Consider the following 13,268-nt stretch of genomic DNA (forward strand, 5'->3'; position numbering starts at 1 on the left):
GGGAGCCCTAAAGATTTAACAGAAACTGTGTACTTTAAATCTTAACTCTTCACTCTGCTTCTTTAAACAGTCTTTGCAACTTCTCATTAGTAAAGTTTCTATAAACTCTGAAATGTACATACTTACTAGTACATGCTACTAGAAATATTATATACTTTATCAAAAAATTTTATGACCTGCTAAACTGTCTTAATTTTATCATATATAAGCAAATCCCAAAAATAAACATATTTAAATCATTAAAACTTTTAACAAACCTTAACATTTGCTGCAATGATCACTATGACAGGTGCCTTGTGTAGAATAATTGAATTCCTCTTCTACACATCTCATGAACAACAAATACCTGGAATTATTTTGTTTTTGCCATGTCAATCTTGACTTTACTCTTAAATGTGTGCTTATGTAAGGAATAAATGGTTCAAAATTTCACAATTCTTTTGAACTTACTTTTTGTTGAATTGTCTAGTTTAAGAAAATCAATTACACTTTATATATACAATAATGTTCTGTGCTCAATTTGGCTGCACATACACTAAAATTGGAACATACAGAGAAGATTAACATGGTCCCTGCAAAAGGATGACACACAAATTAGTGAATCGTTCCATACTTTTACAACAACAGATGCTGGAAGGGATGTGGCCAGAAGGGAAGCCTACTGCATTCTTGGTGTGAGTGTAAACTTGTTCATCCACTTTGGAAAGCAGTTTGCAGGTTCCTCAAAAGAATCCACATAGAGCTCCCATATTACACAGCAATCCCCCTTTTGGGCATTCCCCTAAATGATCAGAAACAAGTCCATACTAAAACTACCACCACAACAATGTTTATTGTAGCATTATTTGCCATAGCTAAGATATGAAACCAACTCCGATGCCCCTCAGTAGAAGAATGATCAAGAAAACATTCTGTGTGTGTGTGTGTGTGTGTGTGTGTGTGTGTGTCTGAGAATGTACACTTACACAACCACTTTGGAAATCAGTCTGGTGAGTCCTCAGAAAGTTAAATATTGACCTTCCTTATGGCCCATTCATACCACTTCTAGGCATCTATTCTGAACAACAGGTACTAATATTCAAGGACACATGCACCTCCATGCTTATTGCAGCACTGTTCACAATAGCCAGGATATGAAAAAAAAAACCATATGTACCACCAGAGATGAGTAGATCCAAAAAGTGTGGTAACTATACACAATGGGATATTTTCCATCCATTAGAAAGGACAAAATAATGGCATTATTAAGGAAATCAATCAAGCTACAGGAAATCATGTTGAGCGAGGTAAGCCAAAAGCAAAGAGACGAACGGCATATGGTCTCCATGATAAGTGGATGTTAAATCCAAAATGTAAGGTGATATGAAAAAATTAACACTTAAGAATCCAAGAACTTCCACTCATCTGGTCGAATCACTACTAAATAATCCCATTTTGCTGATCATATGTGCACACTGAAGGAAAACCAGAGGACGACACAAGACTAGAGAGAATCAGGGAAAAACATACAATAGTGGGATCCATCAGCTGCACTGGACATTGACCAAAATAAACTAAGCAACTCCATGTCACTGAAGGGAGGGAGGGAACAAGTGGGAAAGAGGGAATAGCTGACGCTATACAAAACAAAAAATATACATATTTCAAAACAAAAGAACTATATATATATGAAATAACTCTATTGCAAAGCTCATAGAACTCATAAATGTTGTAGACTATGATAGACAATTTGCTCCATCAAAGTTAGAATGTGTTTGTGACTTTAACTAAGCATCACTATCCCACAATATTGTGAAATTTGGGAACTTATGTAACCATGTAATCACAATAAAAACATTTGAAAAAATGATGTAGGTGGAAAACTAAGTTGCTCTAAAAAACAAAAAAGGAAAATGTTCTGTGTGTATATGTGTGTACAAACACACACTCACATATATACTATACATATATATATATACATATATATGTCTATATATTAATTCTATGCCTCCATCAGAAAGAATGACATCGCCCAATTTGTTAGGAAATGGAAAGTCTTGGAAAAAATTATATTAACTGATGTAAGCCAAGTCCAAAGAAACATAGGTCCCATGGTATCCCTTATTTGCAATAACTAGTATATGTCTGGGATAAGCAGAAATGTTGAAAAGCTTTGTGTGTATGACTAAATAAGTTGATGTTAAGCTAAGTGACCCCCAAGATAGAGACACAATTTTTTTCTTTCTTGCTGTTGTTTCTCACATATTTATAATGTACAACGTGATTTTTTTTGTTTTTTATACGTTCCTCCCCAACAGTATAACCCTCGTTTTCACTTTATTTGATGTTGGTGCACCTGCATCTTGTATATACACTTCTCTAATTTGGGGAAAGAAAGGGACAAAACAACATGCTTAAATGGGAATACAGTTTGACCCATTGTATAACAATAGATGCACAAGACATTATTTTGAAAAACGAACTTTACAATTTAGGCTGGGGACATTGGGTGGGGCTTGCGGGTGTGAGGAGTATACTTGTGGAGGTGGAAGGGAAGGAATGGTGGGGGAAAAACAAAGGAGGAGGTAGCAAAGCTTGACAGGAAATGTACTTATTACTTTGCTCATGTTACTGTAACCCCTTTGTACAGTATTTTTACAAAAAAAGTATAAAAATGTTTTGAGATGGAAGAGTTTATTTTGCCTATTTTACCCATATATTATCATTAACAAAGAAATTAATGCAAAACACTGATATGAAGATATTTTGAAAAAGTGAGTGTGTGTGAATTCCTGCATGTTAGCATGCTCAGAGTTTGAAATCAGGGCCTCAAGATCTCGCTACGTCTTGCTCTCTAGATTGGTGAGCTACTATATAATCTACATCTCCATTCCTGGCACTTTGCTAGTTCATTAAAATTTTTGAAAATAATCTCATGAATTTATTTTGCCCTGATTGGCTTCCAAATGTTATCCACAGATGTTAGCCTCTTGAGTAGGTATCTCGAGTAGTTAGGATTACAGGTGTGACAAACCAGCACAAGGCTTTCAGAATAATTTTAAAAGTAGAAGAAAATTTATTTCACAGAGGCCTGTTTTATCATCTCCTAGTTTTAAAGCATTTTGGAGTGATTATATGTGAATTTTTTCATTCTTGAATTCTTAAAATACAGTAAGTGATGATATTTAAAAGATTTAGTACTTTGTAAAACCGATACTGGAACTATGGGACAGAAGAAATTTGCCTCTCTTTGGACCATAATTTATAAGCTTAGCTCTGTGCATAATAACCCAATGTCACAAACACAGTCCGTGTTGAAGACAAAATGTAACAGAAAACAATCACCATGGAAAATAATTGCTATGCTATTATTTCTTGGACAATATGAATATTGAATTGAGAGTACCAGAGAATGGAGAGAATTTATTTACCTTTTGTGTATTGCTGAAAGACTTTTGGAAATTTGACTCATTTCCTTCCTCACTGTGTGTCTTGGGCCATGCTCTTAGTGCCTTTAATTACAATTTTTCCAAACACTAAAATGGTAATAACATTAGCATTATAGCAAATATTATCTTAAGAATTAAGGGTCCTTAGGATGATGAACTCTTTTCTCATTCTTGTAGAGGCATTATCAGATGAGAGGAACTGTATTTTTGTTTGCTTACTTTCATTTATTCTTCAGTTTGAAATCTGAACTACTTAAAACCGAAAGAAACCAAAATTAGACAGGCAGGCTTTGGAAACAGCAATCAATGTAAAATAAAAGAAATACATATAGCTATGTAAAAGGCCTAACTAAATTGTTATATAGTTTCAAGCATAAACAGAAAATGATTTAAGCAATATCAAGTTATTGAAAATGTTAGGAGTTGCTTAATTTTTTCCTTTTTACTACCTTGAATTAATTATTTTTGTATAGAGAGATTAAAAATGAGATTAACAAGATACTTGATTAAAAATGGACAAAAGTTTGAATAGACATGTTTTCCATAAACCCCTCTATATCACCAGTGGGTTTACACAGTTGTGTTTAATATAACTTCTGTGCTGGCTTAATGCATTGTGAGCAGAAGTCATTAGAGAAATGTAATTCAAAATTACTATGATACTACTTTATAACTATTATAACTCTTATCAAAAAAGATCAAAGGAACCAGGTGTGGTGGTAAAGGTTTGTAATTCCAAGCATTTAGGAGGTTGGATTTCAGTCTTAAGCCAGTCTGGGGTACTGAAGATAGTAAAAATTTGCCCTTTATTACCTTTTAAATAAAAGGTAATAATGTTGGTGAGAGTGTGAGGAAAAGGAAATTTTCTACACTCTTGGTCAAAATACAGGTTAGTATTCTCCTTGTAGAAAGTAGTATGAAGTTTTTTAAAGAAATCATAGCTGAAATACCATCTGACCCACCAATCATGTGATTATTTCTCTCCGGGTAACTCGTAATATATCTGTAGTTCATTGTTATTCACATTATTCACAACAACAGCCAAGATATAAATCGAAGTTCAGTGTTCAACTACACTAATAAAGCAACTCTGGTACATGCACAAATATCTTTTTCTGTTTCATCCTTAAAAAAACAAGAGACTTCTCCCATTAGCCACAACTTACGATGACCTGAAAGATGGACTCGAAATGAAGAAAAATGTTATGTTCTGATCTTTGTAAACACACACACACACACACACACACACACACACACACAATCCTCAAACATTAAGACAGAATTTTTTTTTAAAAAGTAAAGCAAAGTGGAACTTCTGGGGCATTTAGTTCAAAATGCATAAGATACTAGATATACATTATGACCAGGTATAGAGTTGTAGTGTACAACATGAGGATACAGGGGACAACATTGGCCTTACATAGGAATGAAGCTAAGTAAGGAGGAGTTGTTCTTCCTAGTAGTGGTTACTCTTTTAGTTGTTCTTCCTTCAATAATGGATGAGATGAATGTAATTCTTTAAGTATACCTGCCTATTTTCAGAAATAATAACAAACAATATAGCAATAATGTTGCACACTCAACATAGAACAAAATGTCAAATTAAAATACATGAGATTATCCTTGATGTAAACTAATTAATACAAATAAGGGAAACCATGGGACCTATGTTTCTTTAAGTCTGGCTTACTTCACTTAATATGATTTTTTCAAAGATTTTCCATTTCCTTACAAATGAGGTGGTCACATTCTTTGTGATGCAAGCATATTTTTCCACGTTTGTTTATCTGTAAGTGTGTACGTGTGTATGTGTGTGTGTGTCATTTTTGGTAAGTATTACTGTGATACATAGTAGTATCTTTACTGTGGCCTTGTTTGTGATCACCTGGTTATATGCCTAGAAGTGGGATTACTGGGTAATAGGGGAGCGTTATTGTGTACATCAAGGATAATCTTATTAGATGAGCAGAATAGCTCAATAGCTATGTACATATGATTGTATAAGGTGATTCCAAGTTAAATGAACTCCAAGACATGTTCTTTGTTATTGTTGTTCTTAATGTACTATGTGATTTCTTTTTATCCTTTTGTGTTTTCCCCACCTATGATTAATCCCCTGTAGTCACTGTATTGGATTTTGATACCCTATGTATTTTCAATATGTTGATCTGAACTAGGGAAGTGAAAGGAAAAAAAAAAACTAAATGGTGAGACAAAGGACAAAGGGGGAACCTATGCAACAGTAGTACTCAAAAGAAAATATTTTGTAAGTAAACTTGGGGAGGGCATTGGGAGTGAAGAGGGAGAAAAATAAGGGTAATTTAGAAAAGAAATAAATTAATTACCTTACTTATGTAACTATATCCTATCTGTATATTACCTTGACAATAAAATTTAAATAAAAATAAAATAAAATATATGAGAGCAGCAATACAGGAGATGGGAGTGGGGGAAATACTGTAGTATCATAGAGCAGAACAGCTGTGGAAAGCAGTAATTTTACATTAACATAGCAAGTAATAAACTAGCATACAGATTTTCAGCTTCATGTCAATCATTAAAAAGGGAAAACAAAATGCACAATCAGCATACCAATAGAGATAAAATAGAAAACTAAACAATTAAAATGAAGCGATGACTTGGACCAAGAATAACAAATGACACAATTAGGAAACAAATAACAAGCTGCTGGGCTGGGAAGGTGGCTCAGTGGTAGAGTGCTTGCCTTGCATGCCTGAGGCCCTGGGTTCGATTCCTCAACACCACATAAGCAAAAAGAAAAAAGCCAGAAGTAGTACTGTGTCTCAAGTGGTAGAGCACTAGCCTTGAGCTGAAATGATGAGGCACAGCACCCAGGCCCAGAGTTCAGGCCCCACGATCGGACCCAAAAAAAAAAAAAAATAACAAGCTGCTAAGTTTAAAAATGATCACCCTTAATTCTATTGACTTGCTTACATCACAATTTGTTAGAAGTATAATTCAAATCACAGTTTAATAGTATGTCATTTTAATAATAGTTTACTTATTATTGATTTCTTAATATTGAATGTTTAATATATAATTTTCATTTCAGCAGCTATAGAAAAGAAGAAAGTGAAAATAGTTTTAATAATATATTTAATGAATTGTAAAATTGAGAAGCATTAGAATTTAAACAAATAACATATCATTATTGCTTCATTTCTGTGAGTTAATGTAATAATTCAAAGTGTATTCTACACTTAGCACTCAACATCAAATAATAAATTATTGCACATGACTCTTGGTATTAGTTGGAAGGGTTCATCACTGTGGTAAAATTCACACCACATAGTACACGAGGGTATGACCCCTCTCATATAGCTTAAATTGAGGAAATTTGATTTTTACATGCATGTTAAATTCTTGTCTAGGTGACATCTATAAAATTATTTACAATTATATACATGAGGACTATTTCAGATAATACTTAAAAGTCAAATTCATTAATTAAATTTTTATTATTTCATACCAATTAAATATTTACAGAGAGACTGAATTTTTGAGTAGATGATGGTGTATGTGTGCCAGAATATACGTGTTAAGGCTTATTTTATATTCATGACATTGTTTCTAGATTTGGATTTATTTGTCCATTACGGGTTAAGTGTATTACATTGGATCTATGAAAGTAAACTGAATGTTTATTCCATTAATCCTTTGTCTAATCCCTACATAAATTATCTATCTGTTTGAAGTAATGAAAATAACAACAGATAAAAGCAAGATAAATCAGTCTGTAGTAGACAAGTATTTACACCGTTATTTTGAAAGTTGGTCCTGTTTTACACTACAGAATATTCTTGGGAATATGTGCTCCAGGCTGGCCACAACTGAAGAATATTATGGTTTGATCTATCATAAGAGAAGGAAGGAAGGGGACGCTTCCTTCCAAAAGTCTGATCCCAGGAATGTGATCTGCTTTATGGTGCCTACTTGGAAATGAACATTTTTCACAGTCAACCTATCAAAAAAGCCATTTTGATAGACGACTTCTGTAAGTGGTTAAAAAGCATTATTGATGGCTTTGCAAGGATGCCTGATTGCCTCATTTTGAGAGAATTAACAGGAATTTAGTCAGTTGTTCTTTGTATCTTTAGGAGAAAAACCCATTGACTCTAGGCAAGGGGAACACGGGGCCCAGAGAAACTACTGTCTTGAATAGTAATCCTTGACATCTAAAACAACACTCACACACACACACACACACACACACACACACACACACACACACTCCATTAAGCACAGCCAGGCAGGGTTGCTATCACAGCCTAGATGAAATCAGGCAAAAAACAGAAGCTGAGAGTCATTTAGCTGATAACTAATATATTTTTTATGAGGTAGACTCAAATGAGACTCCAAAGAGAGGATCAGAAAGACTGATCAGAGAGACTAAAATTGGTCACACAAAGATTGGAAAGTGCGGCGAACGCCTTCTCGGCCAGCGAGGAAGAACGACCACCACACCAGGAGTCTTCTCAGATCACACTTTACTGGAGAGCCTTTTAGTTGAAGGGAGAGCTTGAGCGCAAGAGAGCGAGCAAGGAAATGCAGCCGCTTATATAGGGTTTGGAACACGGGTCGCTTCAGGATTGGCTCTCCGCCTTCTACTGTCACCAGGTGCCACGGGATTGGCTCAGGAGTTACAATGATGGCGCATGCGCAAAGCTAGGGACCCGCAGCCCCGCCAAGCACTTGCCTAATATGGAGTCATTTACCTCTAAGCTGAAAGGAAGTGGGCGCCATCTTGTAATGGCGTTTGTCCCGGCTCCCTGCAGTTCCCCCTTTTTGTTTTGGTAACAGGTAAGAGTAGAGGTCGGGCCTCTGCCTCAAAAATAGGACCTTGCACTGGCCTTCGCCTGGGGGGCGCCTTCCCCAGTGACGACCAGGCCCGTCCGATGCCTTTTTTGCAGAGGTGGGACCTTGGGCATCAACCCACTTGCAGCCCAACGTGCTCTTCTTGGGCTTACGCCAGGAAGTGATTCCCATGTGCAGTGCGTTTGCCCAAGTGCAGTGCGTTTGCCTTACACCCTGTTCCAAGTTATCAGTCACATACCCGTCCCGGTGCAATGGGATCCCCAGATCCCTCGGGGTGCTAGGGCTATGCGAAATGATAAGGCTTAATGACCTCTCAGGGCCGACAGCCAAATTTGGGGTGAGGATCCACTCTCCAAGGCGGCTAATGCTTGCGAAATAACAACTTTGTCCCTACTGGTTTGGGCTCGAAGGCGACAGACCAACCATAGGCAGACCACGCATCCGCCCAAGCAGCAGGCTAAAAACATTCCAACTCCCACCCACTCCTTAAACCAGGAAACAGCGGAGGAAATCCAGGACTGGAGCCCCTCCACAAATCCGGGATCCATTCGCGTTGAATTAACAATCACAATGGCAATCCACAGCTGCTCCAGCATCTCATCAAACTCGCCAGTCCAATTACCTAAAAGATAACTTGACAATTGTTTAGACAAATTTGCAGCTCAGGTAAAATTATCATATTGAATGCTTGTTGTCTGTATTGAGCTTGAGCCTTGTCATGAACAATAGATCGAAAATCAAGAAATTGCCCGTGGTTAAGGCAGGTGCGGGCCACCTCGAACCAGTCCGTAGGCGTCATAGCATTAACAGTCAGCTTTCGGAGTAAGGCTATGGTATAATTAGCCGTCACTCCATAAGTCCGGACTGCCTCAACTAAATCCTTAAGCTGGGAGTAGGAAACCGGCTCAAAATTTCTTTCATTAGTAATTGGATTTTCAAAAACTGGAAAGGCGGCCTCCAGCCGCGACCAGGTGCTCCCTTTTATAAAGTGACTCCGCCCCGCCGGCGGGTACTCAGCCGCAGCCTCTTCTAAGTCTTCATTATCAGCTGGATCGAGCTGCTCTCCCTCCTCCTCTAACATTTCTTCCTCTGAGTCACTCACAGGATCACTGCGTTCTTGGTCCTGCCCTTCCACATGTAGGGCTGAGAACCAGTTTGAAAATTCCTTCAAAGAAGGGTACAGGGGTCTCCTTGAGACCCCCTCTTTGTGGTCATCCCCACAACGCAGACAGGCACAGAGAACCACCAGAAAGACAAACCACAAAGGAAGCAGCAATGCAAACAACCAATAGTCCATAGTAAAAAACAGCATACCTAGGGATACTTACCGACGTCTCCTCTCCGTGTGTTGAGTTCTGGCTCCTGTTCGACCTCTTGCGCAGGTCCCGGGTTTCGGCACCACTTGCGGCGAACGCCTTCTCGGCCAGCGAGGAAGAACGACCACCACACCAGGAGTCTTCTCAGATCACACTTTACTGGAGAGCCTTTTAGTTGAAGGGAGAGCTTGAGCGCAAGAGAGCGAGCAAGGAAATGCAGCCGCTTATATAGGGTTTGGAACACGGGTCGCTTCAGGATTGGCTGTCCGCCTTCTACTGTCACCAGGTGCCACGGGATTGGCTCAGGAGTTACAATGATGGCGCATGCGCAAAGCTAGGGACCCGCAGCCCCGCCAAGCACTTGCCTAATATGGAGTCATTTACCTCTAAGCTGAAAGGAAGTGGGCGCCATCTTGTAATGGCGTTTGTCCCGGCTCCCTTCAGGAAAGTATAATTCCTTGTAGAACAAATAAATCATAGAAAGCTTGTGTATGTAAGAACAAGACAGAAGACCAAATTCCAGAAATGCACATTTTCTTAGAAGTCAGCTTAATCAATTATCAGTGCAAATCTTTGAATTCTTAAATATTTGACCACATGTGGGAGAGGTTGAAAAGAAAGAAAATTTCATCACTCTATTAGGAAGTCCAATATCACATTAGGAAGTAATCAAGCACAGATTTGTAATAAAAAGAGAAAACAATTATTCCAAATGAGGGTTTCATTTCTTTTGAAGTAAAAGTTCTTAAATTAGCTGCTAGCAATTATCATACAATTGATCCAGTCCCCCAGATGAGTTGATAATTGACTGCAGTATTCCCACATGAAGGAAAAGAGAAAATTTACAAATGTCTGATGAAATGAGGTGAAGATGAAGTGTTCTAATAGTAATATCTGAGGTTTAGACACTGGTGAAGAGGTGGATTTTCTTTTCTAAAAAGCCCCCATTTTTACCTGGTGCAGTTGCTCACAGCTGTAATCCTAGCTACTTAGGAAACTGAGATCTGAGGACTACGGTTCAAAGCCAGCGTGGGCAAGAAAGACCCTGAGACTCTTATTTCCATTTAACCACCAGAAAACCAGAAGTGGCACTGTCGCTCAAGGTGGTAGAGCACTCAGCTTGAGTTGAAGAGTTCAGGGACAGTGCCCAAGCCCAGACTTCAAGCCCCTCAAACAACAACAACCAAAAATCTCCCCTTTATGGACTACCTTCATCTCTTCCTAAGATTCAACAAAGGAGCCATTTATCACCCATTACATTTAAGTCCTAATCTAGCTACTGCAAATAGATTGATTTGGTATCTTATATAAAACGGTTCATATTTGCGGAAACAAATACCAGGAGTGGTAACTTTTTTCCAGTCCTTGAACTCTGGGCCTGAGCCCTGAACATGGTTATGCTGGTAGCTTTCATGTGAGCTTGTTTGTTATTTATTGGATTACTGCCTATGAGGGGAATTACTGGGTCTTAAGGGAGATCTATATTTACTCTTTTCAGTAAACTCCGTACTGCATTCCACAGTGGTTGAACATGTTTAATTTCCCACCAACAGTGTAATGGAGTTCCCAATTGGCTACATCCATGCCAGCATTTGCTATTGTTAGTTTTCTTAGTAATGGCCATTCTAACGGACAAGGTAGAATCTGTCTTGTTTACTTATAGATTTGTATGCGTCTTCTAGCTACAACAAACGAATGAATCCATGAAACCTATATTGCTCTGATTCTGCATTCCTTTCTCTTTTCTCTTAATATAATTTTCCCAAACCTTTCATTTTTCTTACCACTGGTGAAAAGTAATCTTTCTGATGGGTGAATATAATTCCATTTTGTGAATGTGTGTGTGTGTGTGTGTGTGTGTGTGTGTGTGTGTGTGTGTGTAAGATGACTATAGGCCAATGAATTCATTTCTAAGCATGCTGTTTCATCTGTAATTTTGTAATTCCATATTATAGTTGCATTGCTTTCTCTTCTACAGTGAAGAATATTGTTGGGATTTTGATGAGTATTGCATTGCCAATTGTTTAGGGGAAGTATTGCAGTTTTCAAAATGTTAATTCTTCCAACCAGAAATACTGAACGACTTTCTATTTCCTTGAATCTCCTTCAATTTCCCTTTTTATATTTTTTAAGTTTTCACATACAGGTCCTTCACAATTTTAGTTCAAGAATAATTCCTAGTTTTGTTGTTGTTGTTTTGTTTTGTTTAGATTTGATTTGATTTTGAGGCTAGTACATATGAGGTTGTTTTTGGATTTCAGCGTGGATCTTCCCATTTTTGGTAACAGAAAAATTACTGATTCTTGTAGTTTTTATATCCTGCGACAGTGCTGAAGGTTAGCATCACCTTTACTAACTTTAGGGAGGAATCTACAGGGTCCTTTAAATATAGGGTCATTTCATCTGTAAAAAGGGATAGTTTTACTTCTACCCTATTTTGATCTGCTTTATGTTTTTCTCTTGTCTATTGCTCTTGCAAGAAAGTCCACTACAATATTGAAGAGTAGTAGAGAGTGGACATCCTTTTCTCATTCCTCATGTTAATGTCTTCATGCTTCCACCCTTAGGTAAATGCTAATTATCTCTGTCATATACATACTCAGTTTAATATTGAGGAATGTTCCATGCATTCCTAGGTTCTTAGACCTTTCAATCATAATGGGGTATTAGAGCTTGTTAAAAGCTATTTCTACATCTCTATTGACTATCATGTGTTTCTTGTCCAGGTTCTGCTGATGGTTTGTATTATGTTTATTGACAAGAATATTGAATCAAATCGTATCCAAGATGAATCCTATTTGATCATACCATATGATTTTTTGTTAGTTGCTGAAATTGATTAGTGAGAATTTTATTAAGAAGTTCTGCATTAATGCTTATCAAAGAGTTTGGTTCATAGTTCTCTTTCTGTGGTGAGTCCCTATGTGATTTGAGGAGGAGTCTAATTCTAGCTTCTTAGAATGTGTTTGATAATGTGTCTCTCATAGATACTAGATGGACGCATCTTGGTTTTTGATACTACTATCTAATCTATGTCTTCTATTTGGAAATTTAAGTCCATTGATATTGAGAGTTCAGACAGAAATATCTGATAAGTTCTGTTATGTTATACACCTGTTGTTAGGAGCTGTGCCTCATCTACTCTTAACATATTTACCTTGTTCTCTGGTACGGAGCATTTTATATAACCAGTTCCTCTTCTTCTTGATCTCCTCTATGTAGGATATATTTGATTATATTTTATCCTGATAATTTGATGGAAATACGTTGTTTCAAGTTTTCTTTGTCATGAAATATGTTTATATATCCTTTAAATGTAAAGGAGAGTTTGGCTTGGGACTGTATTCATGATGCTAGTTGTTTATCTTTAATGTTTGTCATATATAATGCCAGGCTTTCCTTTTTACCATATCAGCTAAAAAATCTGTATTTATTCTGACTGTATATCCTTTACAAATAATCATTCTTTTCTCTATGGCATCTTTAAGAATCCTTTCCTCGATTTTTAATAATCCTCTAATGGATTATGATGTCATGGTGGATTGTTCAGTTCTAGAATTCTGTTTGGTTTCTACAGGCTTCTCTTCTCTGAATGAGCCTATCTCATGTTTGGCATGTTCTCTGCTAGAATTCTGCAATATGCTTCCCATCCATTTAGTTTCTTGCTCTTCTCCTTCTTGATACATAT

At 37.2% G+C, this 13,268-nt stretch overlaps 1 non-coding gene across 1 annotated transcript; it reads left to right on the plus strand.

Annotated features, from left to right (window-relative positions):
* The first annotated feature begins 511 nt into the window (after positions 1 to 511).
* LOC122108329 lies at positions 512 to 617 on the plus strand. Its single transcript, XR_006147539.1, has one exon. It is a non-coding gene; the product is annotated as a U6 spliceosomal RNA (small nuclear RNA).
* The last annotated feature ends 12,651 nt before the right edge of the window (positions 618 to 13,268 follow it).

The sequence above is a fragment of the Dipodomys spectabilis genome, unplaced genomic scaffold (assembly GCF_019054845.1).
Source record: "Dipodomys spectabilis isolate Male_0828 unplaced genomic scaffold, ASM1905484v1 ptg000057l, whole genome shotgun sequence".
NCBI lineage: Eukaryota > Metazoa > Chordata > Mammalia > Rodentia > Heteromyidae > Dipodomys > Dipodomys spectabilis.